At 41.5% G+C, this 26,218-nt stretch overlaps 1 non-coding gene across 1 annotated transcript; it reads right to left on the bottom strand.

Annotated features, from left to right (window-relative positions):
- Positions 1 to 5,449: 5,449 nt before the first annotated feature.
- Positions 5,450 to 5,557, bottom strand: LOC136461978 (small nucleolar RNA R71). Its single transcript, XR_010760511.1, has one exon. It is a non-coding gene; the product is annotated as a small nucleolar RNA R71 (small nucleolar RNA).
- Between the last annotated feature and the right edge of the window lie 20,661 nt (positions 5,558 to 26,218).

Genomic DNA, 26,218 nt, shown 5'->3' with positions numbered 1-26,218 from the left:
TACCTCTGGTGAACACCACACATAGACGAGTCTCCATTCTGCCGAGCAACAAGGAGATGTTGTGTTAAAAGCGTATGTTGCAAGAGTATGTTCAATTATTTCAGAGCTATGTTGCAAGTGTTTCATATAAATGTTGCAAAAATAGATCGTGATGTTGCACATGTTGCAATGGTTGTAGACATATGTTGCAAGCGTCCATTCCAAATGTTTCATCCGCTTTTTCACACGTATGTTGCAAGTGTGCTTATTAGGATGTTGCATATGTTTCACACATATATTGCAAGAGTATGTTTGAAATGTTCCATTTGTTTTAGTCTTATGTTGCAATAAGTGATTTTATGTTGCAAGTTGCAAGTGTTTTATCTGGATGTTACATATATTTCACACACATGTTGCAAGTGTATATTCCAAATGTTTCATCTGCTTTAGACGTATGTTGCATTCAAGTGTTTCATGTTGCAAGTATTTCATGTTTTAGAAGTATATTTATAGAGTCATGGGGGCATGGCCTGGACACCAGAGGAAGGGACGTGGTGAGTCAGGGGCCGGCAGATGAGGCGTGTAGTGTGCTTAGGGTCCTACGAATGGGGCGTGCTCGTCCTCATCCCAAACCCCGGGTCTCGTCCGCACGAAGAGAGGAGGGGGTCAGGGAGAAGGAGCGGTAGGCATGAGGCGGGGTGAGACAGACAGGGATGGCGAGACGAGGCGGACGGGGAAGGACTACAGCGATATGGTGGGAGTACGGCTTGTTTTTGCTAGGCTGTTTGATACCGTCTGATGGAATCATATCTCATCAGACGCTCGGAGCGCTAGCAATTCCCTATTACTAATTGGAGACTCTTTTGAAGGATCCATGTTAGTTCTTTTGAATCATGCTAGAAAAATAAGTAAATATTTCCTACTAAATAAGTCCTACTAGAAAATCTCACAAAAATTAGAAGCGTTCAATCATTGATCATATAATAGTCGTTGTTACTAGGTGATGCAAGAGTCCTTTTCAACCCAAAAGGTCTTCTTAGACCTTTTTCAGACTCTACTGGACTCCATGTCAATTTTAATAAATCCTTCTTGATCCCAATCAACATGGATGATAATAGAGCCTCCCACCTTGCTAATACTTTTGGTTGCCAAGTAGGTAGTATGCCTTTCATCTACTTAGGCCTCCCTTTAGGCACAACTAAACCCTCCTTCACTGAGTTCACACCCTTGTTGACAAGAATTGAAAAAAGGCTCTCTGGTGTCAGTAAATTTTTGTCTTATAATGGAAGGTTTACCCTTGTAAATTCAGTCTTCTCTACTCTACCTACTTTCTACATGTGCAGCCTAACTATTCCACCCTAGGTTATAAAGCAAATTGATATCTATATAAAGTATTGTCTTTGGAGCAAGGGTGATATTAATAGAAGAGGCACCTGCCTAGTTGCTTGGGAAACAACATGTAAACCAAAGATACAAGGAGGGTAGGGCATCAATGATATCAAAATTCAGAATGAAGCTCTACTAATGAAGTTCCTGGATAAATTGTACAATCATGCAGAGATCCCCTGGGTAAGTCTAACTTCATAAAAATTCTACTCCAGCACACCGACCCCCCCATAGGCTAGGAGCCCAGTTGGTTCATTTTGGTGGAAAGATGTCCTCAAACTTTTTGATGAATTTTAGAAGCTCACCACATGCATTCCAAGCAAGGGCAATTCAGTTTTGTTTTGCTCAGGCAATTGCACAGATCAACTCATTGAGACAAATACCCCTATTTATTCTCTTTCACCAGGAAACCAAAGTGCTCCATTAAATTCTTCCTAGATGAGGAGGTGGATAGAATCTTTAGTTTGCCTCTATCTTCTCAAGCTGCTGACCAGCTAGAAGAGATTGACACCCTTCTGCAGACTCTGAATTTTGATGATAATGTGAATGATAAGTGGAGCTATCAGTGGGGTTCATCAAAGTATAGTGGTAGGGAGGCCTACAACATTCTAATTGGAACCATCGTAGCCTCCCCCTTATTCAAATGGCTTTGGGCCTCAAATAACTTAGGAAAGCATAAGTTCTTCTTTTGGTTACTCCTCAAAGACGGATTGAACACAAGAAACTTATTGAGAAGGAAACATATGGCTCTGGATGATTATAATTGTGTTCTTTGTAATGATGCTTGTGAACAAACTTGCTTTCACCTATTCTTTGAGTGTGCCTTTAGCAAGGATTGCTGGTCCACATTATCAATCAATTGGGATTTGAGCCTTAGTCCTCTTGACATGATCCTTAAGGCTAGAGGTGATTTTGACATTGTGATCTTTAGAGAGATATTTATCACAACATGCTAGGTTATCTGGACAACCTAGGATTGGGGTCATTGACAATGGGTAGGTCGATGTAAATCTATGGAAGGGACATTTCAAAGAAGAGCTCGGCTTAGTCTGTCCTCAAGCCAAACCAGGCAAACTTCAATTAGTTTATGGCGAGATAGTTACTTATAGAGCTTTTTGTGTTCTTTCTTTTTTGGGCCTGAGTGCCTTGTATTCCCCTTCTTTTTGTTCTACCTTTGTACATAAACATTTTTTCATTTAATTGAAAAAGAAAAAAATAGGTAGGGGGTTCCCCTGCTAACTCAGTCAAATAAATATAAGAGCCGTTGGATCTTTATTTAACTAAAAGAAATAAATTACACAATCTAACAGTGTGGAAATACTCCACATGAACCCCCTAGACTATAAAAAAATAACCTAAATAACTCCCTAATCTTCATCTAAAGTACTGTCAACTTATGTTATTATAAAAACAATATAATTAGCCCCTAAATTTACATCTAATAAACCATACCCCATTAAATCTTTAAGTAAATCATGTTAGGAATGCACACTGTGCCACTATGGCATCTTTGACTTATTTATATATCTTACTAGATATAGAGATAAATATGATATGTCACTCCATAAAATTTCACAACCAACTTAGTCTATTCAAAATATACAAAAAGAAAATCTTAGATATTTTTATAGGCACTTCACATAAGAAATTATTTGTGAAAAATACCACTACATAGGTGATTCCTTAAGGGATAATTGTACTGCTCCCTTTGTTCACTTGTATAAGGATAATTTGACCATAAAAAACAATTGGATCATAGTATTCTTGTGTAAATGTAATAGTTACAAATGATACAAAATCATAATCATTAAATTGCTTTTAAATAAGAATCAAATGGTACACATCTAATGCATAGAGCTAACTTATCTTACTATTACTAATTGGACCTAAGCATCCACGTTAATTTTGAGGAGACATGCTAGAAAATAATAAATCTTAAAAATTATCATAGAAATCAAAAAATATATTTAGCCATAAATTTGGTAGATGCTAGCTATCAAGCACAAAAATAGCCATAGGACCTATTCTGTTTTTAAGAAATTGTCACCCTCAAGCATTATAGAAAACAACATAAATTAATCCTTAAATTTGTATCAAAGGTACCCACCTGAAAGCTCTAGTTTGATTTTGGTGAATTGATGAAACCCTATGTGCTACCTTTGCTCTAAGTGGAGGAGCAAATGGATGAAGATCATGATGGTGGTGATGGCCATGGTGGTAGACTCTAGCTATCAAGCACAAAAATAGCCATAGGAACTATTCTATTTTCTAAGAAATTGTCACCCTCAAGCATTATAGAAAACAACATAAATTAATCCTTAAATTTGTATCAAAGGTACCCACCTGAAAGCTCTAGTTTGGTTTTGGTGAATTGATGAAACCCTATGTACTAACCTTTGCTCTAAGTGGAGGAGCAAATGGATGAAGATTGACATTTTTTCCTATATAACCAGCCCATGCCCCTCTCCAGAGCATGCTATCATAAGTCAAGATCAGACCAAAAATTAGGGTTTACAGAGAGAAGAGAATAGAGCTCCGATTCTTTAAGTTTCTTGTATATGCTAGCTAGCAAGGTTCAAGTAGAGTGTGGGCTATTACTCAGGATTCCAGACCTACTTGTTTGGAGACTGGTATAGCCATTGTATCTCTAAATTTATGACTTTGTGCTACTTTAATATTATATTGCTATTTATTATGTTCCTAGTTTGCTCTAGTTATATGCTTGGTATAGTTATGATTGATGATGAATTTATGCATATGTTCACAAAGCTCTTAGCTCAGTACTCGAGTGAGTTAAGTGGTCAACACTATGTAAGCATGGTGCTTAGATATTGTTTACCTACGGATGCATTCTACACTCTGGGTCATGTGGTAGATCACGGATGTGACACTCCCATTGAGTCCTTTGTAGTCCACTCTCTATTTGTAGAGCAAGTAGAACGCGGTTGCGAAGGGAGACAAGCTCTATTCTTGATCTTTCTTAGTAATGTTTCTTATACATAGATCCAAAGTTAGTTATGCTATAGATAAGAGTGTATATACTTGGGGTGTATAAAAGACTTAGTAAATAAGGAATGACTTAGAAATCTTTTGCTCTTAACGAATCTCCTGCTTAGCCGTACTACATTTTATGAGTCTCTATTTCTATCTCTGGAATACCATTATTACCTTACACTTATTATTCATTTATCATTTGACTTACCCCTGCCATAGCATTAGAGTGGTTTATCATAAGTATATATATTTGTCAATATCTCTATGTCAACACAACTCCATAGCTCCTCTTTGTGGATAAAATATAAATAATGATACCTGGCATACTCTCAAGGTGAAATATTACAATGGTATATTATTTGTGCACTTGCGGATACTTTAATATATATAATTTTCCTCTAAGTTTCCAAGTGTCATTTATAATTACCAACAATGCATTCCTAGCATCATGCTAGGGATGACAACTTAGTAAAGAGTGATGCTAAGAAATAGTCAACAAGCATTTCTGGCGCCGTTGCCGGGGAGGGGCACATGGCTAAGAGAATTGATCAAATAAATACTTATTGATAAAATCATAACACCTCTGCTTTAGCAGGCTTACCATTGTTTGTCTTTGTTTATATCTTATACAGGGTATTGCATGATTTGTTGTGATTTACCAATAATTGCCATCAATCAGAATCAACTAAATCAAGAGGAAGCTCAACACCAGTTTCTAAAGCTATGGCTGACAAGACCCTACATGAGTTCTCTGCTCCAAGCACCGAGAACATTCGCACTGGACCAACACTTAGAACTACCAACCTCGAATTTGAGCTCTAGCCAAGCCTCATCAACATGGTGCAAGCTACCTCATTTAGTGGAAAGGCACATGAAGATGCTAGTGCTCATCTTTAGGATTTTCTGGAGATAAGCAGCACGGTTGTCATCAAGGACTGTTGCTCAAGTCATCATACTACTTCGCTTATTTCCATTCTCACTTGTGGGATGGGTGAAGCAGTGGTTCTACATCAACAAAGATCACATCAACACATGGGCAAAGTGTTCAAAGGCCTTCCTAGAAAAGTTCTTTCCTGTAGGCAAGACCAATGCCTTAAGAGGAAAGATTTCCAATTTCCAACTACAGAAGGGAGAAACCATTCTAGAAGCATAGGAACAGTTTCTAAGAATACATTTTAGATTATCCTCATCATGTGATGGAAGATTGGTTGCTCATGCAAAACTTTTACCATGGATTAACTCAGAAAGCTCATGAATAACTGGATGCAACTGCTAGAGGATCATTTATGTCACTCACCCTTGGAAAAGCTGAAACTCTCATGGAGAAGATAGCCTCTAATCAAGGCTAGTATCAATGCAATATTCAAGTGTGCAATAAGAGTGAAGAAGTACCAGAAGAGGTGTGTGCACTGTCACCCAAGATGGACGTCTTGTTGAATTGGCTTGAACAACGAGCCAATTACAAGAAAGATCATCAGGCTATTCAAGATGCTTTTAATTCCCAAAATATATATGGAGAATATTTGGGGGTTGAATTCCCTGAATATTAGGAGGATACAAATATCATCATCAACAATTCTTCTCCACAACAATAGAGACAAGGATGGAATCAATAATAACGGTTAAATTACCAAGGTAAGTACCCATGTAGTTACTATAATTCTTCTAATTCTAAATAGCCGTCCTTGAGAGACTTGATCTTAGAACAAACTAGGATTAATGAGAATATTTCTAAGAAGCTTGCTTTTAATGATAAGATCCTAGAAAACATAAATACTAAAATGGTTAGTTTTTCTTCTGCCATAAAAGACCAACTTAGCTATAATAAAAAGATAGAATCACAATTAGCCCAGTTGGCTGCTGCTCTGCCTTTTGCCACTAACCTTGAGAAGGTAAATGCCATAATCACAAGAGGTGGCAAGTCTACTCATGATCCACCATATCTGACAAGGACAGGTAAGACACCAGTGGTAGTGCAGGAAGAGGAGAAGAGAACTGATGAAGTTGGGCCACAAGAGCGAGAGTTACAACAAGATTTTCATGACACAACCCTCCTACCGTTTCCACGTAGAAATTGGAAAGTAAAAATGGATGAGCAGTTTGGTAAGTTTGTAGCAGGAATTCAAAAGTTATATATCAATATTTAGTTGCTACATGTCATACATGTACCTACCTACGCAAAGTGTCTCAGAGATATCCTCAATAATAAAACACCATTGCCTTCCACTAAGGTAATCAAGTTAATGGAGGAGTATAGTGTGGCCATCCTAAACACTTCACCTGTCAAGAAGGATCCAATATGTCCCACTATCGATTGTTTGATCGGGAGCCAAAACTTTGAGAATGTGTTATACGATCTTGGAGCAAGTGTCAGTGTCATGCCAAAAAGGTCTTTGACAAGCTCGACTATTCAACACTCACACTAACATCGATGTGTTTGCAACTGGTCGACCAATCGGTCTGCTACCCTACAGGAATCACTGAGAATATTCTGATAAAAATACAAAATTTCTTTGTTCCTGTAGATTTTGTAGTACTTGATATGCAGGAGGATATGAAGACACCCCTCATACTTGGGAGACCCTTCCTGAGTACTACAAATGCTCACATTGATGTCGGAGCCAAAGAAATTAAATTCCATATTAATGGAAAGGAAGAGCGGTTCACTTTCCAGCCAAGACCAGAACAACGCTCCAATCTGGAGTGGCATGAGAAGCGAGTATCAAGGTCTCCATCTCTAGGACCTACTGATGCACCTGAAAAATAAACCCGAACAGAGAAGTCCGGTTCGGTGGACTTAAAATACCGAACCCTTGCCGAAAGGTAACTCGGTAGTTATCTATAATTATTTTTCACATTATATTTTACTTTGGCATATTTACTTTTCAACACCTGCATTAGAAAAATAAAATAAAAATACTCATCAGGCACTATAAAAATTCAAGCCCCATGTAAATAATTTTTACAGGAACGTAAAAACCCGTAAAGAAATATTTACCGTGGAGGCATAAAATTAAAAATACCATCATTCATCTTCTTATATTTTATAGTATCATAAATATTTTTGTATTGCATTTTTATACATATATATGGTAGAAATACGGGCACCGGGACCCACAGACACTTGGGACACACCACCATCACCTCCATCTCCACTCAACCTCCACCATCACCTCCATATCTTCACCATATCTCCACTTATCTCCATTCTACACCATCTAGAGCAAATATCCACTAAAAGGAGCACTCCATTTACATAACCATGAAGCAAAGATCCACCAGGAAAATGGAGAGGTCATTTGGCCATGGTGTGGGGCCTGCTGGCCCCACCACTAGGCCGGCCGGCCTGCTACCTCCCCTCTATAAATAACACTCCTTCCTGGTTGCTCTCGGCCTCAGGCACAACACAAAACAATCTTTCAAGTTTGAAATTCTAGTTAAAAATTTTGTAGTTGAAATTTCCTTGGTAGAAGTTGCGTTGGAGTAAGAAAGAGTGTGAGGAAGTTTGGGTGTGAAAGTAGTGCTAAAATCTTGAGAAAGAGAAAGAGAGGTGCTGCTAAAATTTGAGCAAGAAAAATAATTTAAGAGTGGTAGTGCTGTCCAAATCAAGAGAGAAAATTAAAATTAAAAAAATTATTATTAGGGTAGAAGTCATGCCACAATCTTGACTTTTGGACAGCTAACCACTAACATTTTTATTTTTTCTAATCCCATTTCACGAGTTGTGTTGTTTTTGTATATCCTGCAGGAAAATGAGCAAGATCACCGGCAAGCTCAAGCGGGCGATATCGTTCCGTTCAACAAGAAGTTCTTCATCACGAGCAAGCACCGACATGGAAGTTGATCCTCCATCTCCCGCTATTGGAGCGTCGTCCCGATCAGCCCCTGCGGAGAGGAACATTCTTCTATAAGAGAAGCAGCTCAAGCTCAGGGGAGATAGGGAGAAGAACATCTACAAGAAGCTAAAAACCTAGGATTTCGTCCTCACTCATGCCTATGATCCAGCCCTACTACAAGCCACAGGTATGACCGCTGAATTCAAACCTATTTTTATGACCATAGGATGGAAGGATGCTTGGGAAATTGATGAGCCAGGGAGTAAGCTTTTGACTACTGATTTTTTGTGCACTATGCAACCCACAGATTTGGAAGTCTCATTTAGACTTTTCAGGAAAGAATTTTCTATTCCCTGGAAAAATTTTAGTGAACTTCTTGGATTTCACTCTCAGTGCATAATTGATGTAGACACTACTATACAAGTCTTTGATAGGAATAAGTTTTGGAGGGATATCTCAAAAGAAATTATTTGCTACCGCCCTCGCACCAATGAAATTCACCATCCTACTTTGTGATTCATGCACAAATGGCTAGGATTTTCTCTTTTTCCTAGAAGTGATTTCCGCATAGTTAGGAATGATGAACTAAAATTGTTTCATGCCATGATCAAAAGAAAAAAAAAGTCTCACCCATAAAATTCATGATGACACAATGGTTAGAAATTCTTGGTCTTATGGGAGATGTTGGGTGCACTTCTTTGGTCACCCGCATAGCTAAAAATTTGGGTCTACTAGAAAGTGCTTCTGTTACTTACATTGATGTTCCATGCTGGCTTATTGATTATGACTATTTTAACCATGCACATATGTTAAAAAAGGGTAAGGACGGGAAACTTATCATGATGTATATGGATTATACAACCAAGTTCCCATTACTAGACTGGAACCTCGGTCTGTATACAGTGGATTCGTTTGTCTTTGATTTACAGATAAAGGAGGAAGCACCTCGCAGGAGTGCTAAAAGCTCTAGTTTGGTTTTGGTGAATTGATGAAACCCTAAGTGTTAACCTAGTTTATCTAAGTGATCATGAGATAGGTAGCACTATTCCAAGGGGTGGAGCAATGGTAAAGATCATGATGATGGTGTGACCATGGTGATGATCAAGTGCTTAGACTTGAAAAAGAATAAAGAGAAAAACAAAAAGCTTAAGGCAAAGGTGAAACTTGATAGGAGCTTTTTGGTTTAGTGATCGAGACACTTAGCGAGTGTGATCACATTTAGGATCTATAGTCATACTATTAAGAGGGGTGAAACTTGTATTGAAATGCGGTTATCAAAGTGCCACTAGATGCTCTAACTCATTGCATATGCATTTAGATTCTAGTGAGTGCTAAGACCCTTAAAAATGTTTGTGAAAATATGCTAACACACATGCACAAGATGATACACTTGGTGGTTAGCACAGATGATCAAGGGTGGTGAAGTTAGAGTTGAGGAGGGGCTATCTCGATGTGACCGGACGCTGCTCTAGCAGTGACCAGACTTAGCAGCCGCGTTCGGTCAGTGGCGTGTAGTGAAGGCCACCCTCGGTCTTTTGATTGGATGCTAAATAGTGAATGTGACTAGAAGCGTAGGGCCTACGTCTGGTCAGAAGGTGATGTACACTGATGTCAGTCATGAAGCATTGGCGCATAGAGGAGAAGAAGGACCAGACTCTGGCCTAGGTCCAATCACACCTAAGTGGATGTGTTCGGTCATGAAAAATCACCTCTGGATGTTTACTAGAAACGATCTGACGCTAGGTTATCATGGGGAGCAGCGTGTCCGGTTGTTGGGTGATGGCACAGGCAGCGCGCGAGTAGGGCTAGCACCGGCACATCTGGTCCTGTCTCCTGTCAGTCCGATCATCACTTGAGTGCTAGCACGAGTGAATCTGACCATTGAGATTGCGCGATGGAGAATCAAAGGAAGGAACACGTGGCGTAGATCCATGGATCGGACACTGGGGTCCTATGTCTGGTTGACCTGACCTGTGCGTCCGGTCGCCCTGTGAAGGCAGAGCAGTGTGATCCTAATGGCTCTATTTGGTTGGGGCTCTATTTAATCCCCATGGCTAGCTCAAGCTCACCTTCTTGGCCATTTGCATTGACATAGCAACCTTGTGAACTTATCCAAAGCCTTCCCACTCATCTCCATCATTGATTCATCATCTTTATGAGATTGGGAGTGAATCCAAGTGCATTGCTTGAGTGATTGCATCTAGAGGCACTTGGTGTTCATGTTTTGCTATGGGATTCGCTTGTTACTCTTTGTGGTTGCCACCACCTAGATGGCTTGGAGTAGTGAGGATCATTGAGCGGGGGAAGGTGCTTGTCTCTGGCTCTAATTGTGGTGATTGTGAGGGGTTCTTGACCTTTTCCTGGTGGAGAGCCAAAAGGTACTCTAGTGGATTGCTCGTGGCATATGTGGTCCTCATCTTGTATTGGTTGTGCGGCACCTGGTTGTGGGTTGGCATGTGATGCCAATTAGCACATGAACCTCTAAGTGAGTGAATCACCACAACAGGGACTAGCTTGCTGGCAAGCAAGTGAACCTCAGAGAAAAAATCATTGTGTCTTGATTGTCTCCTTGGTATTCATTGGTATTCATTGATTGATCACTTGCCACAGCGGTATACCTCTCTACTACTCTCTTGTATTACATTGTGCCTTTACTTGTGTAGAGATTGTGGTAATTGAAACTAGTTAGTGTATCTCTTAGTTGTAGTTCTCTTGCTAGCTTGCTCACCTAGGTGTAAATTAGTGACTAAGCCTTGTTGTGATATATTAGAGATCATAGATTTTAGAATTGGGTAGGTGGCTTGCAACACAAGTGTAGTGCTAACGCAAAATTCGCTTTGCCATCTTATTTACTAATCACTTGCCTTAGTGTTGTTGTAGAATTTTTAATAGGCTATTCACCCCCTCTATCCATTTTAACCTTTCAAGTGGTATCAGAGCCATGGTCACCGTGATTTGAGGCTTAACAACCTTTGGTGTCAAAATGGCTCAAATCAACAATGCCAAGATACCACCCCGATTTGATGGCATAAATTATCCTTATTGGAAGTCAAAGATGACTACTCATATCAAGTTAATCAATAGAAGAGTGTGGAAGGTGGTGGAGACCAAAATTGAGATAGTCGATTTGAAGAATCCCACCATGACCGAAGAAGTGCTTCTCTAAAATAATGACATTGCTCTTAGTGTTATTCATGATGCTATTGATGAGAGAACATTTGAACAAATCAAGAACATCAAGATGGCTCATGAAGCTTGGAAGAAGTTGGAAGAATCATTTGAGGGCACCAAGACAATAAAGGGCGCAAAGGCATACATTCTCAAGGAGAAATTTGCTAGCTTCAAGATGAAGGAAGATGAGAGTGTGTCGGACATGTTTCATCAGATGGAAGTGCTTGTCAATGATCTCAAAGCACTTGGTAAGAAGGTGGAAGACAAGGACTTCTCCCATAAGTTCTTGAGATGCTTACCCACAAGATTTGGCATGTTGGTCACCTTGCTAGTGAGGACCGGTTTGGACACAATGATACCAAACCAAATCTTGGGAGATATCATGACCGATGATGCTTATAGAGATGATGATGAGAAGGAAGAAAAGAACAAAGAGAAGGATGAGAAGAAGAAGAGTGTGACATTCAAAGCTGGTTCATCATCTAAGGGCAAGGCCAAGCAAGATACATCAAGTGAAGATGATGGCTAATGGGATGATGATGATGATGATGAGAAGATGACTCTCTTTGTTAAGAGATTTTGCAAGTTCATGGTAAAGAAGGTGTAACACCCCTAGTGTTACGAGCTCCTTTAGCACCATGATTTAGGCCTAAGACAAATTTTCGAAACGAGTTTCTCAGAATTTCTGATTTAAAAGATACCTAATGCAAAGTGAATCCTGTGTGGCTTAGTTTGTGGGCTTAAATAAATGCCCAAGTTAAATTACTCAATGCGTAGAAATATTTAGGAATGTCGAACGATGATGCCAGCGGACGGTTTGTACTGTTAGATTAAGCATGGAAAGCAACTTTTATAAATAAAATAAAATCCATTAATAAATAAAATGATATATATATACTCATGTGTTTATTTTAATAAGCATGCTTAGTGAAATGCTTTGGCCTAGTGACATGTTTACGTTTACGTATAGACTAGTTTTAGTCCCTAGATAAATTGGTAACGTAACCGCGATAGCTGTCATCCTGACCGTTTGGATCCCCCAAATTATTGTGTCGTTGTAAGACCCTCGGTGTTATGCCTTAATCAAAATACTAAACCATATCATGAGCATCATGTTTATGTATTATTGCATGTGGTAAATGGGAAATTAAATTTTATTGCACTAATTCTCAAATTGAGCTCTAATTTACTCCTTGACCAAATATTCTCCAGCACAGCTCAATTCACTATTGTCATCCTGATGCAACTCCAGCTCTTATTATTCTTCTCCTCCTTAATTTCCCATGCACGCACTCGGCACTCGCAAGCCCGTGAAGCATGCTTCAGTATATTCTTTGGCGAGACACAGTGCTTTTTACTTTGTCGTGTCAAGCAAGTCAAGTTGGCAGCACATGACCGATCGGCAGCAACATCGCACACGCTATGCATTAATCTCATGCACAAGCTTGGCCCACTGAGCACTCCATTTGCTCGCTGCTCAGTTGCTTTGCAAACGAAGGTCAGACACATTTTCCACATGGCAGCACTGTAGCAACACAGAAAATACTACTCATCGCAGAAAAAACTGTTCACCACAGAAAAGACTGTTCATCCGAAGCAACACGTCGTGCACAGGCAGCGTTTTTTACCTTTAAGCAAGCTAGTTAGCCACTAACCTTATGATGCGTCGCTATCGCGTCTTCGCGTCTCCTGCCTTTAAAGGATACGCCAAGCCACCGAGCCATTCCGTTCCACTGCTCACTTGCTTATCTCAAATCAAATTTCTCTATTCTTGCCCGTGAAAGCTGTGTCTATCGATTTCTCCTGAGCTACAATAATCAACTAAGGTAGCTAGTATGCAATTGATCTTCTCATTCTCTAATGTTTCCTTGACCTATAGTCTCCTCCCCCATTAATTCCTTGACCTGCATGAATGAACCGGCACCCCACCACCAAGCACGTTTAGCCCAAAGCACACTCCAGTCCTGATGTGCTCATTAAGTTCAAAGACCATTCAAAGTCCATCATTTGAATTAATTCACTCATGACCAAAGACCACTCAAAGTCCATCATTTGAATTAATTCACTCATGACCAAAGACCCACTCCAAGTCCATCATGTGAAATCCAATTCACATGACCAGCTAGCCAAATGCCAGCTCCACCTCCAGCCCCGCGTCTCCTGCCTATAAAGGACACGCCAAGCCTGCCGAGCCATCCCACTCTGACGCTCACCATCTTACTCTCTAAATTGAGTTCATCTGTTCTTGCCTGGGAAGGCTGCGCTCTGCCGATCTCCCTCTTCGAGCTATAATCAACCGAGGTAGCTAACCTGCAATGATTTTTTCATTCTCTTTCTCCATTATTTCTAGACTCACAGTCATGTGCTGGTCAGCAAGTCTAATAGCATGATTAGCCTCCTCCAATAATATCATTTTCTTCATCTCTAGAACTTATTTGAATTTATTTATTTATTGTGAAATAAATTTTGTTAGATTCCTAAATTCATGATCTATCTGTTAGTATAATTAGTTTGTATGGTTCTGCAATGTTTTAGGGTTACTTATTAATTTTGGGTTGCTTGTTAGTATTATGGTTATTTAGAGAATAAAAATTTTTGTGATGCATTGGTAGAAGTGCTAGCCCTAAAATTCTTTTACAGTAGGTTTATTGTATTATTATGTGCACACTGTAATTTTTGTGGCCTTAGAATAGGTTGATAAATATGGTAGCTAGTGCACCTTGTTTTATCATATATATAGTAAATTGATATGAACAATAAGGATGCCTTTAGTTGCTAAGGTAATACATGAAATGTTTCATACCTGTTTAGTGGAGAACAATAGGTAACTTTGCGTATTAGTTATTAGAGTTAGCTTAGTAGCCTAGTAGATGTATTCTTGTTTTAAGAGTTGTTGTTGCCGTATTACTAAGCGTTGCATCATCATTTCATGCATGTAGATAATGAGTTGGTAGAGTTTGTGACTGTGGGCAAGCAAGAGTACGACAAAGTCGTTGAAGAGTACAAGGAGGAGATCCTCGTGTAGGAGGACGTTTCAGAGCCGCCCATCACTGACTTTGCTGACACCGTGCCCGCTGAAGGCAAGCCCCGGTGCATAACCCCTATTTTGCTGCAGTTTAAATTATATTTGTGCATTAAGTTTTAAGGGGTTGAATGAAACCCACTTGCATATATATCTTTATCCTATGAGTCTTACTTGTATGATAGGATCGTGTAGAATGCTATGCTACAGGACTCCGGTAGAAGTCGAGTGATTGCCTGTCACTTGCGAGAGATAGGAAATATATTACTGTATTATTATCACTTGGAAAATATAAATGGTGGAAAGGAAAATGGTGACCGGGCAGGGATATGGTTTGGGTATTGGTGGGTGTAAGAGGTTGCGTCGCCGTGGATGCAGAGCATGGCTTGGTTACACTATTTTCCCTGTCCATGTCGATTAAGGACCGATCATTGCATAAGGCTCTAGGCAAGTCACAGGCTTATTATCCCGAGCACATACTTGGGTATGGGTGCTTGGAAGACTTGTTTCTCTCTTGTTGTGGATCTGGCTCTTTCTAGACTGACTGTTAGGGTTTGTTTTTGGTGGAGGAGGTCCTTGCACTGCCCTGAGTTTAGGACTCAGGGGCAGGGGCTTGGAGTCCCAGTTTGGACGAGGACCTAGACACCTAGGATAGGAGGGTGATGGGTTGGTCCTGCTTGTGACTTGGGTATAATGGAGCGTGTGTTTTCAGGGTACCCAGCTAGGGGCATTGATTCGTGAATCGCCGAGAAATCCGGTACGGCTCGTCTGTGGCCTAGCACCGTAGTAAGAACTGAAGATCAAAGATGGAAGATGGAAAAAGGAACTCTGATTGCTTACCACCTGCTTGAAAGTAGCACATGTGCTTACATAGAATGGTTAGTTAATGAACCAATACGGCCGTTTATTAAAAAATTGAATATAAGGACGCACACTTAGTAATGCTTCCTGCAAATGCAATCAACCCACGAGCCAGATAGCCTTGCATATCCATGGAGTCTTCTCTTTTCTCCTGTCGGGTAAGTTAGAGAACTTTGAGCGGAACCAAGTGTGGGTTTTAGTTCCACCTCCACCAGAGTGCCACCCCATAGGTACAAAGTGGGTTTACAAGAACAAGCAGAGTGAGGATGGGGTGGTGGTTAGAAACAAGGCGAGATTAGTGGCTCAGGGTTTTTGCCAAAAAGAGGGAATAGACTATGAAGAAACCTTTGCTCCTGTTGCCCGTCTAGAAGCCATTAGGATTCTTTTAGCATTTGCAGCTTCGAAAGGGTTCAAGCTGTATCAGATGGATGTAAAGAGTGCCTTCTTGAATGGGTACATAGAGGAAGAGGTTTATGTGAGGCAACCCCCTGGCTTTGAAAATCCAAAGTACCCCAACCATGTTTTTAAACTCCACAAAGCCTTGTATGGTTTGAAATAAGCCCCGAGAGCCTGGTATGAGCGTTTGAAAGCTTTCTTGCTTGATAAGGGTTTTAGGATGGGTTCCGTAGATAAGACTCTATTCCTCCTCAAGCAAGGCACAGACATCCTTTTGGTTCAGATATACGTGGATGATATAATCTTTGGTGGCTCTTCTCATGCTCTTGTTGCCAAGTTTTCAGATACTATGAGCAGGGAATTTGAGATGAGCATGATGGGCGAATTGACTTTCTTCCTTGGGCTGCAAATCAAGCAAACTCGTGAGGGGACGTTCGTGCACCAAGGCAAGTACACCAAGGACGTGCTCAAGAAATTTGATATGGGTGAGGCCAAGCCTCTTTCGACGCCCATGTCAACCACGACGGCCCTGGATGAGGACAAGGAGGGAGAAGCAGTGGACCAGAAGGAATACCAAAGCATGATCGGGTCCCTGCTGTACCTAACGGCGATGAGACCGGACATCCAATTCGCAGTCTGCTTGTGCGCGCGTTTTCAGTCTTCTCCGTGCACGTCTCATCGTCAAGCCATCAAGCGGATCCTCAGGTACCTTCGTTTCACACCCGAGTTTGGTCTTTGGTTTTCAGCTTCCTCCTCCCTTTCTCTTTGTGGGTATTCTGATGCGGATTATGCTGGTTGTCGTGTTGAGAGGAAGTCCACTTCGGGGACTTGTCAGTTTCTTGGATCTTCTCTTGTGTCTTGGTCTTCTCGCAAGAAGTCTAGCGTTGCCCAATCCACCACAGAAGCTGAGTATGTTGCTGCTGCTGCTTGTTGTTCCCAGTTGCTTTGGATGATAGCTACTCTGAGAGACTTTGGGTTAGAGTTTAGGCGAGTGCCTTTGTATTGTGACAGCACCAGCGCCATAAGTGTAGCCAAAAACCCAGTCCTTCACTCAAAGACAAAGCACATAGAAGTTCGCTTTCACTTCTTGCGTGACCACTATGAGAAAGGTGATATTGATCTGCACCACATTAATACCCAAAACCAGCTCGCAGATATCTTCACCAAACCACTTGACCAAGCCCAGTTTGCTCGCTTGCGAGGGGAGCTTGGAGTTTGTTTCCCTTTTTAGAGGAGGGGAACTTTGGTTGTTGTATTCTAGTTTTGCTTTTCTTTGTAGTTTAGTCTTTGTTTTTGTTTTTATATCATACTTGCATATCATATCATCATGTATCATATTGCATCCTGAGCTTCATCCTTATAGTAGCTAGATTGACACTATGCTCTTATTGGGGATGTTATGGATATACATGATGTGCTTTTGGCTTAGGCTCCTCTTGATCAATTGATGCATGTTATGAGCTAAGCTTATTTTCCAAACTGTGAACTTGATTAAAACTTGTTGAAACATGAAATGTGTTCACCACTACTTGTGGCACTAGCATGTGTAGAATGTGTTGACATCTTTTTTCTTGCTTCATGTATATGCTTAGTTGCTACGGCTCATACTTTGAGTTACACACTTGCTTGAGAAACTTGAATTTGTGCTAAAACTTGAAAATCAAACTAAGTGAATTGAAAAGATCGGGATGGGTCTGTACTATCCTATGTCAGAGTATCGAGACAGCTCCAAATTGCACTTATTGGTGAACTTGAGCTCTGTAATGGATACCGAGATCATTGTCTTAAGCTTCTGATTGCTTTTGGCATAGGCTTGACATGGTCGCTAAGTCAGGTTTTGGTGGCACAGATAACCTCCCGCACACACTTGTCTGACAAACTTTGGTAATAAGCTGCATAACTCTGATAAATTTCAATTGGTGTCTAAAATTTGATCAAACCACAAGTTTGTCTCATGACATGATGTGTGAACTTTGTTTGGGGTAGTTCACTTTGCATACATGTGTAGCACAAGGTCGATCTCCTGTCTATTTTTGCTATGTGCTCCTTTGGTGGTGAACCCTCTTTTAAAATTGCTTAAACTTGATCAAAATTACTTAAATGCCATATTTCGTCTCATTTGGTCACTTTGAGCATTTGCTAGCACTTGTATGTGTTGCTATATATACATGACAGCATCAACTAGAGCCTCTTTTCAATCTACTTACTATAATCTTGAAGCTTCTGCATTCGTGCATTTCTGCATTCATAGCATAATTTGAGGGGAAGATGCAATCTTTGGGCTCTAGCTTGATAAGTGCATGTGTCAACAAGGGGGAGAAGTTTCCACACTCACAATGTCACCTAAAGTTGAGCGATATGCATTCATTTGAGAGAGATTGCACTTGTTCAGGGGGAGTTGCATTTGAGGTGTTTTGCTAGATGTGTTGAGCTTTTGCCTCTTCTGGAGGGTCTAGCAGCTTTGCATTTGAGGTGTGTTGCTAGATGTGTTGAGCCTTTGCCTCTTCTGGAGGGTCTAGCAGTTTTTCAGTTTTTCGAGCTTTGCTAGTGGTGTTGAGCCCGTTGCCTCTTCTTGAGGGCTAGTTTTGTTTTACTTGGTTGCGTCGAGCCGTTGCCCATGTCTTTGGGGACCAAGTTTTGCTCACCTTCAAATGACCCAGTTTTTGGCTTTTCTTTGGCTTTTGGTCATTTGGGTGAGTTCTTTCTTTTCTCTTCTTCTTCTTTTTCTTTTGCTCAAGCTGTTCGTGTATTGGTGTTGACAATGCACTCATCAAGGGGGAGATTGCGAACACAAGGTTGACAAGTACCCTTGTGTGTTCGTTTTGTGATGAGTGATTGTCAATGTGATCCACGAAGTAGGTTGAGTGGTGACTAACCCTACCATGGCGAAAGCTATGTGTGCGACATGTCTTTTGGCTTATGTTGTGTAGGTGTGGAGCTCGGATGTGGTGGTCGACGGCGAGGTGAAGGTCAAGGAGGACGTGCCGTGCCGACAGACCGGGAGCGGTGAAGGACGGACGTGAGGCTTGGACCGAGGGACCTAGAGGCCAGGTGACTAGCCATGGTGGCTGACACTTGGGACATCGACAAGTGCAAGAAGACATGGAGTGACGGTGTTGACCGGGTCAAGACGGTGGACACGTGAGTCGAGCGAGGCTCAGGAGGACTTGGCGGGCCGGCCGGTCGAGGACGGCGGTGACACGCGTCGGATGGTGGGGGACGCGTATGGAGTACGCTACTCGCGGACGGTTTGATGGTTTGGGCCTCAAAACCATCGGATGGATGGTTTACGGGTTTGGGCCTCAAAACCCGGGCGGAGGTTCCGAGGAGGGACGGACGGCACGTGGCGGCATCGGGGAGTTCGCGTCGAGGCGAAGCTACCGGTGAGAAGGCGCGGTGGCCGTCGGATCAAGATTACACCGGGTTGGACAACAACGCCCTTGGGCTTAGCGGTTCAACTCATTTGTATCCAGGGGCAAAACTGGGAATGTGTAATAGCCCTGTTAAATAGGATGAGGGAGCCCCCATCTCCCTCACCTCCTCCAGTTTTCATTTTCTCCTTTAGGGTTTCTTCCTCTAGTTTGCTTCCATGTATGAGAGAGGTCCACAACTCAAATTGTGATTTGGTTTTGAAGGAATCGGTGGCCGTAACCACCGTATGTCCTCCGGGATTCATGATTTAGTTGTGTTCTTGATGTGATTTTGGTGTTCTTCACGAGCTCCTTTTGTCCCTTCTTGTTCCCCTCTCGTTTCTTCGATTTGGGACGGTTTTGGTTCATTCTTGTTGCCTTGGATCGATCAGTGACATGAGTAGAAGCCTTCCACCGAAGGAAATCCACTAATTCCTCACGAGATCGCAGATCCGGGCAATTTTAGTTCTTTACCTATTTCTTGGGGGTTTTCTTCAATTCCTTCGATTCACGGAGTTAGAGTTTGTCTCGGGCTATGATCTTTTAGAGGTTGCCTTTCTACTCGCTTGTGAACTCTTGTGCAAAATTTCAAGTCATTTGGAGTTGATTTGATCAAGTTATGGCTTGATTTAATTTTTCCCGAGAAACTGCTCGTTCATACCGGACGTGTCCGATATCATACCGGACATGTCCGATATTTCTCACTTTGGAGTTTTGAGCTGAAATTTTGTGGAGACCTTCCCTTGGTGTCTAAAGAGCTATGGTTAAAATTTCATGATTTTTGGACACCGTTTGATGGGGTTTTGGATTTTTCTCTTTTGGTCAGCTTGCTGCTGAAAATCCCGGACGTGTCCGATATCATATCGGACGTGTCCGGAAAATACCGGACGTGTCCGATAGAGCACTAATCTCAGTCTATGGCTGGTAAGATACCTTCTCACGTGGTCGTCATGATAGTATGCTTTTGGGGATGTGTGACAGTGGATGAAAAACGAAAGAAAGGCTCTTCAAGCACTGTGAGTTTTCTCTTCGATACTCCATCATGCTTCATGGCTATAAGATACAATTCGATGATGAGTGTGATGATGAGGAACATGATAAAAATGAAAGTGATAGTGATGATGATGATGAACCCACTAAAGATGAATTAATTGACATGTTAGATGATGCTAAATAATATTTTGACATTAAGAGAAGGAAATACAATATCTTGCGAAAGGAACTAAAAGCTCTTAAGCAAGCCTTTGATGAGCTCAATGCATCCCATGAGAGGATAGAGGAAGCCCATGAGAAGCTTAGCAAGGCTCACAAGAAGCTTGAAAAAGCTCATTCCTCTCTACTTAATGAGCAAAATAAGGGGCATGTTATAACATGTGACAATGGTTTAACTTGTGATATAATTGATGAATTATTCTATAAGACTATCATTATTGCTCCCACTAACCCTTCTTGTAGCACATCCACTTCTAGCTCATCTAGTGGTGATGGTTTCACTTGTGATGCTCACTAATGGTTGAGAATGATACACTCAAGAACGAGATAAAAGAGCTCAATCACACCTTGGCTAAGGTCTATGGTGGTGAGGACCGCTTGCTTATGTGTTTGGGTAGCCAAAGAGCTTCTCTCTATAAAGAGGGATTGAGCTATAACCCCAAGAAAGACAAGGCAACATTTGCTCCTCACAAGACTAGTTTTGTGAAGAACAATGGTCAATTTTGCACTAGTTGCAAGCAACTTGATCATGTAGAGCAAAAGTGCATAAAAAAGAGGCCTCAAGCCAATGTATCCTCTATTAAGCTAGATTCCTTCTATGTGCTTACTAAGGGTACAAATGGTGTAAAGGCTAAGTTTATTGGAGCACCATGGATGGGCTCAAAGAAGAAAACCATTTGGGTGCCAAAGAGCTTGGTCACTAACCTTCAAGAACCCAAGCAAGTTTGGGTACCTAAAAGGAATTGATCTTTTTTGTAGATTAATTACAAAGCCAAAGGAAGGCATTGGGTTCTTGATAGTGGGTGCACAACACATGATCGGTGATGTAAGAATGTTCAACTCAATCAACACCAATGGACAATGATGGTTATGATAGTATCACATTGGCAAAGGCAAGATCAAAGGGCTTGGTAAGATTGCAATATCCAATGACATGAGTGTAACAACCTTGGTGTTACACCATAAATCATTTACTAAAACATATCATGAGCATCATGTTTATGTGTTAATGCATGTAATAGAGTGTGTAGATCAATTTTTGTAACTCGAAACGATCGACAGAAATGCGAAACGAAAGTTGATTCGATAGTCATGTTATATCACTTAGGGTTTAAAACCAATTTTTATTAAGCAAAAATGCTATAGAACATGCATGTGATACTTAAATAAAGTTTGAAGTACAAACTTTATAGATGATAATGAAATAATTGTTCAAAAATAATATTGCTAAGTAATATTTCTACTAGCCTAGAAATGCAATTTGAAATAAGACTCAGCTCAAAAACTTAGGAAAATTTTAAGTATGTTAACATCTAGACATTGTTGTGTTTAGCAAATTATTGCAAGAGATTGGGTTAAGGAGTGATGAGGTGTTATAGCTTGATTTAGCAGCCTCATATACCACCTTGAGCTTAGAGAAGACAGTTTAGGCTTAGAAGCAACAGTTTTGTTGTGGTTGATGCTTTAAAATTCATGCACAACATTTGCTTTGGTTGCCTGGCCGTGCGTGCGGGGTCACCATTGTGTGGAACTTTGGTGTCGCTGGGCTTGGACGTGCGCTCAGGCACTACCGCGCGTGGTCGGCCATGACTACCCCATCCTAGCTAGCCGTAGTTGGCCGTCGGGCCTTGCCGTGCGGTGCTACTACCACCATCGGCCTGGTGCCCTAGCCGCCCTACCACGTAGACGTCCCATGCCGATGTCATGTTGTGTTGCTGTCACTCACCAGTGTTTTGCTATGGGCCACCAGCCACTGCTGCTCCGCTATCCCTACAGCTCTGTTGTGATGCCGCCGCCGCTGATACGGCTGCCATGATGTGCTTGTCCCCTCGCTCCACACACGAGGGCTTACACCCTCCTCTGTTGCTCGCACCATCGCTTTGCCATTTATGGTTCAGCAGCCCCAGCAGGCAGTGTTGGTCAGTGGCGTGCATGTGTTGTCCATAGTAGCGACGCGCGGGTCGGCCGGATCATGACGGGTGCATCCTACCAAGGTCAGTCATGTCGAGCTCTAGGTTCTCTCTCTGCTCTCCATGCCATGGCCGACTGAGCTATGCGAGTTATGGCTGGGAGGAGTCATCTCGGGTCATGGCGTTGTGTCTCTAGTGTCACCATCAAGTCCTCTAGTCGACCGTCCCCACCTTCGCCTTGAATGGCACCTGGCCAAGCTCCAATTTTGGAGTTTTGCCCCCGCCACTAGTGCCATTAAAACCCAGCCCGCCACCACCATAGGCAGCCACCAGCTCATCGCTTTAAGCCAAATTGGCTACACCACCCGACCCGCCTTGCACCCCTTCTCATTGTGCGCACCTAATCCAGTACCCCCACGGCTACCCTCGTGGTGCTAACGCAGCCGTGCCACCAGTGGCCCACCATCACGCTTGCCACGTGCACGCGACCAGGCTTGCTTGGGGCATCTTCGGCTAAGCCACCACCATGAGTAGGTGCGTGGTGAGTCGCTGATGCTCACCCACTATTTCTATCACCTCTTTTATGCCAAGGCTCATTGGAACATGGTTGCTGCAAAAGCAGGGGTGCCCACCGTCGTGGAGAGACCATCCTACTGTGTCTTGACATGTCCCACCGCTGCTCGGAGTTGCACAGTCCGCCTATAGGTAAGGGTTGACCCCCTAGCTAGGTCTATGCGGGTCCTAGTTGGCCGACATAGTAGCTCAGTGCTGGCTAGTGTCGCGTCAACGAGCGTAGAGGCATCAGGGTCCTCTCCGATGCGAAGACGAGAGAATATGAGGGCTTCCTTGCAAAGTCGTTGTCTATAGGTGAAAGTGCATCTAGCCCTTTAGTGGGTTTTGGATGATTAAATAACAACATGATTAAAGGTCTAACCCATTTGCTAAGTGTGGACAGGTAATATGTTATCTCACAGGTACTTAATGAAAGCCAAAATGATGTGTTGTTGTATAAACAATCTAGTTCAAGCACAAGACAACAATGCAAATGGAATTCATGCAAAGGCTTATTTATTATGGGATTTCCATGTTCTATGTGAAAGGAAGCTCGTAAGAATTAATTAATAAGACATGAGGGATTGCATATGGAATGGTCTCATATTTGAAGCTTGCTAAATTGAAATGAAAAAGATAACAATACAAATGAATGGTTGATTCAACACAAGATGTGACTTGATGGCTTGAGATGGTGAAGATAGCAAGGAAAGGCTTCGAGGTACTAAGCAAGGATGAAGGGCAAGCGACCGCTTGGCGGCCGAAGAACCTAGCTAGGGTGAAGAAGGAAGTACTTGCATTTAGTTGAGGTACTAATCAAGCTACGATGGTCATATTGATGTGAAGGATCAAATCTATATTGGACAAAGTGTTTGAAGTGACTTGATGCATTTGGAGTTATTCATATTTGATGAATGGAATCAAGTCATGTGCTCAAGATGGCTATGCTCAAGTGACAAGATCAATGTCAACATGTTGGCACCCTTACTTGATGAAGATCGAAAGAGACGACATTAATTCAAAAGAGGTCAACTCAAGCAGGTATAAATTCATTTTTCCTTAAATCTTGAGTTTAATAGGTGTGTCGAACTATTAAGAGTGATGCATCATGTTGATAGATAATGTTTCATAAGTGCTCAAGTCAACCCATGTGAGTTTTGAGTATTTGAGAGACAAAAAGAGCTAACTGATTTCTTGCTGGTCTGGCAATATAGGACGTGTCCGGTATTCATACCGGACGTGTACGGTATTTGCCCAGCAATGGTAAAATTGTTGTTCTTGGGTTGGTTCGTTAGGAGTTCCGACGGTCGGGAGTTCCGACAATGGTCGGGAGTTTCGACGTCTCACGCTTTAACTGACTTGGAGAGTTCACTATGGTATTCATACCGGACATGTCTAGTATTCATACCGGACAGCTAGTTTTCAAATGCCTTGAGAGTCGGGAGTTCCGACGATCGGAAGTTCCAGCATGAGTCGGGAGTTTTGATAACTCACAAACTTCAACTCAGTTACTTAGTTTTCAAATATGCTAAGGGTCGGGAGTTTCGGCATTCATCGGGAGTTCCGATGCCTCACATTGACACTATAACTTAGTTACCATTGGCGTAGTGTAAGTCATACCAGACATGTCCGGTATGGCAACGGCTATAAAACGGCTAGTTTTTCCAAGAGGGTTATAAATACCCCCAAGCCTTCACCTTTGGAAGCTGCTGATTCTACTGATACACATACATGTTTTGAGCCTTGCTAGCTCTCCCAAACCCTCTCTTAGTGAGTGTGTGATCCAAATAGCAAAATCTATTTGTGGGTTAAGAGATAATTTGAAAAAGAGAGCAAGCCATCACTTGAGCACTTGTGCATATTGTCTACTTCGTGATTCATATTTGTTACTCTTAGACTCTTTGGTCCTAGACGGTTAGGCGTCGCCTAGAGAACACCCGAGAGATTGTGGTGTGCCTCGGAAAGTTTGTAACGATCGATTCTGCTGCCTTGGAATCAACTAGTGGAAGGAGAAAAAGGAGTTGGAAAAGACTCTAGCTAGAGTGACCTTTGTGGTATCCTCTAGGGCTAATCTTCGCTGGGTCACCCACAGCCCCCTCAACAGAAAGTAGGACTCGAATAAGTCCGAACTTTGGTAAAATAAATATCGTGTCTCAATTCATATTTCATTCGATATTTGTGTTGCTCTTGCTCTTGTGCAGGTTATCTGTGTATATTGTCATATCTAGTCAGGTACCTACAATTTGATTTGAAGTTAGAAATCGAAAGAAGCAAGTTTAGGGTTGTTCCACTAAAACCGTGTATACCGGACATGTCCAGTATAGCTATCGAACATGTTCAGTATTGATCACTATGTCAGGTTGTTCTGTAGAACACGTGCATACCGAACACGTCCGATATACCTACCGGACATGTCTGGTATTTCCTACCTGTGCTGAATACATTCATTCTCTGTTCTAACTTTGTATTGCGGGGTTGTAACTTCTATATATATTCTTTATACCTTGTTTACTCTGTGGCTAACTTATGAGGGGTGGTACTACACTTAATTTAGAGTTTTCATTTTGGAAAACTCTCTTTACTAATCATTTCCGCATTTAAAGATGTTAATTTTTAGAAACGCCTATTCATCTCCCTCTAGACAGCATCCTAGGTCCTTTCAATAGGAATAGTACGCGTAGTGCTCGCGCTAATGCCTGGTAACGCTGAGGGCATTTTTGTAAGAGTGCCAACACGCGCGGGCTGCCCCCATCGTGGGTCAGCTCGCGTGGGCCACGTCCATGCCGTGAGCCACGCTGAGCTCGTCGCCTTTTCTTTTTAAGCGAATTAGTTAAATGGTTTTCTAATTACATTTCTAAGTTGATCTTTGGTAAATCATATAAAATCATGTAGGTGTCCAAAAATTGTGAAACCAATTTTGTTAAGTTCCTAAAATTATGCTCTATCTATTAGTGTATTTAGTTCATATATGTACTTGTCGATACCAGGAGCTATTAAATCATTTGAGAGTGCTTAATATTATTAGGTTAAATATTGTAGGAATTTTTGTGGCAAAATGGTGATAGGCTTTAGCTTTGAAAATTTTACAGTAGCTTTATGGTATTATTATGTGCTCACTGTAATTTTTGTAGCTTTAGAATAGACTCAACATATAGGTAGTTAAATGCTCTTTGTTTCAAATATACATTAAATCATTAGTAGAAATAGAGATATATCCTTCATTTGTAAAGCTAGGTGTTTGTTAGTTGAACCTCACACTTTACTTGATAAAGATGATAGTTAGCTTAATATTTTAGTCATTAGAGCTAGTTTAGTATTTTACCATGTGTATTCTTATTTTAAGAGTTGCTGTTGTCGAAATGCTAAGTGTTGCATCATTATCGCATGCATGTAGAGAATGAGTTGGCAGAGATCATGATCATCGGAGATCACAAGTTTGAGGAGGTGATTGATGAGTACGAGGAGGAGATCCTCGTGTAGGAGGAGGTC

The sequence above is a fragment of the Miscanthus floridulus genome, chromosome 6 (assembly GCF_019320115.1).
Source record: "Miscanthus floridulus cultivar M001 chromosome 6, ASM1932011v1, whole genome shotgun sequence".
NCBI classification, from domain to species: domain Eukaryota; kingdom Viridiplantae; phylum Streptophyta; class Magnoliopsida; order Poales; family Poaceae; genus Miscanthus; species Miscanthus floridulus.
This window is presented reverse-complemented; position numbering and strand designations above follow the sequence as displayed.